Consider the following 3,256-nt stretch of genomic DNA (forward strand, 5'->3'; position numbering starts at 1 on the left):
AGCTCGTATACAAGACCAGTTGAATTCTCTTCATCAAGGGACTATGACTATTGTAGAGTACATGAACAGGTTGGATGCACTGTATTCTCGCACAGGCACAAGGGAGAATGAAAGGAAACTATTATCTCGGTTTCGACTAGGATTGCGAACTGAAATCAACAGGGGGATTGGTGTGGTTGATGTGTACTTAGTAAAGGATTGCTTTGACAAGGCCTTACGAGCAAAGGAGCTTATAGCACAGTCAGGTAGAAGGTTTGGTTTTCAAACTGGGGAGGTCAAGAAAAATTTTCCAGCCACTAAACCTAGTAGCTTAGCACTCCCAAAGTCCACTTTTCCTCCACGGGCTGATCACAGAGGAAAGTCACCCATGATAGGTAGTAATAAGGTACAATGCTTCCATGACCAAAGTAAGACACTTTGCTAAGTTTTGCCCACATAAACAAAGGGTTAATGCAGTAGCTGAGGTTGAAGACTCCAATGAAGAAGATGAGTCAGCTCTTTACCCCTACCTTTTAGATGATTATGATGATGGTGGATATGAATATGACATGGAAGACCCTAATGACGATAGCACTCATGGAATACATATTGTTACTCGCATTTTGGTGGCTGAAATCAAAGGAGAGGATTGGCGATGTAACTGCATATTCTATAGCCGTATGAAGTCAGGTGAGCATACTTGTTAGATTATCATTGATAGTGGCAGTTGTGTCATCGTTGTCTCTGAAGCCTTTGTGAAGATAGCAACTTTGAAATTTGACCCACATCCTCAACCTTATAAGGTATCCCTGCTGAATGGCAATACCTTGGAGGTGAACAAGAGGTGCTCAGATCCTCTGAAACTTTACCAGTATGAAGAGAAAGTTTGGTGTGATGTGATCCTAATGAAACTCACAGATGTATTGCTTGGTTGTCCCTGGATGAATGACAATTATGCCATGGTTGGAGGGAAGAAAAATTTGTGTACCTTCATGTGGAAGGGTGTTCCTACAACTTTCTATCCGGTAAATATGCCGGCTGAAACACGGCGATGGAGATCCCTACGATCAAATTAGAAGGACATTGACATTGAGAAGAAGGTAGTAGCTATGCCCACAAAGGAGTTGCTAGCTATTCCTCGCAAGCAGTTCTTACACACAAGTTATGAGACTGGAATGGTTATGGCTCTTGTTACTTGGGAAGTCACTCCCCAACCGGAGGTAATGCATAGTGCACCTATCACAGAGCTCCTATCTGATTTTTCTGACTTAGTCCCTAATGATCTCCCATATAAGCTACCTCCTATGCGAGATATACAGCATGCTATTGATTTGGTACCCAGTTCGGTTTTACCCAACTTTCTCGCTTATAGACTTAGCCCTACTGAACATGCCGAGCTGAAACTGCAAGTGGATGGATTATTACATAAGGGTTTCATTGAGGAGAGTTTAAGTCCTTGTGCGGTGCCAACTTTACTCACGCCAAAGAAGGATGGTTCTTGGCGTATGCGTGTGAACAATCATGTTATCAACAAGATAGCAGTCTAGTATAGGTTCCCTATACCACGGCTAGATGATATGTTGGATATGCTGTCTGGGGCAAAGGTCTTTTCCAAATTGGATTTGAGGAGTGGCTATCATTAGATTCACATCCGTTCTGGAGATGAGTGGAAGATTGCATTCAAGACCAATGATGGTTTATATGAGTGGAAAGTCTTGCCTTTCGGTCTGACGAATGCACCTAGCACCTTCATACGAGTTATGATATAGGTATTTCGTCATTTTATTGGTTGCTTTCTGGTTGTTTACTTTGATGATATTTTGATATACAGTAAGAACCAAGAAGAGCATCTGGATCACTTGAGGCAAGTCTTGAGAGTACTTCGTGCAGAGAAGTTATACATCAATCTCAAGAAATGTTTCTTTATGTTGCCCAAGGTTGTATTCCTTGGATTTATAGTGTCATCATAAGGGGTTGAAGCTGATCTGGAGAAGATCAAGAGCATCACTGATTGGCTTATACCTAAGACACTAACAGAAGTCCGTAGCTTTCATGGTTTGGCTTCCTTCTACAGGAGATTTATTCGGAATTCAGTGCAGTTATGGCACCCATCACTGATTGGCATATACAGGAAGCCCGGTTCAATTTCTTGTTTTTTTTAAATGAACCGGGCACTTATGAGACTTTTGAATCCTTTTTTTGGAGCATGAAATATTTGCTTTTCACTTTTAGAACTCATTCTGAGCAAAAGACGCCGAAATATGTATCACTTATAAGTTATGAAGGGTAAATGGGGAATTTACCCTCAAAACATAACAAAAGTTATGTTTCAAGGTAAACCCTAACCCCATTTTCACTTGAAGGAGGCGGGAGGCGGGAGGCGAGAGGCGAGAAGGAGGCGAAAAGGAGACGAGAGGCGAGAGGCGAGAAGCTCTGCTCGGTACCTTGGATCTACCATCTTCAAGGTAAACGAAGTTCTCTCTCTCTCTCTTTCTCTTTCTCTTTCTCTTTCTCTCACTCTCGTTCCCTTTCTTTCTTGATCTCTTCTCCCTCCTCCTCTGTGCCTTCATCTCTGAAAAAATCTAAACCTTTTCACTCTCTGTGGGTTAAATCATTTATCTTTTGGAGAAAGACATGTAGGGTATGTAGGGTATGTTCAGAAGATTATGGTGTTACGGGCTTGAGATACGGGTCAGGAAATTTATCTTTTGGAGCTACAATGATCCCCTTCTATTGTATGTGATTGGTGTTACATCATTATTAGCCTCAACTTCTTTGGCATCTGTATATTGAATTATGAGATTTGTTTCATGTTAATCTATGCTAAATCATGGTTTAAGGTTGTCCTGTAAGTTTACGAGTCCTGTGGCACAAGAATCCACAGTTAAATGGTTTGATTTGGTTGATAGGGTGATCCATCCGTCTGTTTGGGAACGATTGGGAATGTCCTAGACCTTCCTGACCTCTTAAAACCAGATAACACAACTGAACCACACAATCCTTATTTGAGCAAAAATACAGAATCATTCTTTGAACCCTTTCATGGAAGAATACAAAATGAACCAACTTAACAACATATGTGATCAGTATGGTTGAATTATTCACCATAAAGGAGTATAAGGTAAGGCAACCAGGTGCAGAAATCCGAAGAGATCGATACAAGGTGTTGAAACGTATAAGACCTAATGCTTATGTGCTTGAGTTGCCTGATGACATGACCATAAGCAATGTGTTTAATGCGGCTGATCTTCACCTTTATGTTGGGCACCATTCAGAT

This window comes from Macadamia integrifolia, chromosome 12 (assembly GCF_013358625.1).
Source record: "Macadamia integrifolia cultivar HAES 741 chromosome 12, SCU_Mint_v3, whole genome shotgun sequence".
In the NCBI taxonomy this organism is placed as follows: domain Eukaryota; kingdom Viridiplantae; phylum Streptophyta; class Magnoliopsida; order Proteales; family Proteaceae; genus Macadamia; species Macadamia integrifolia.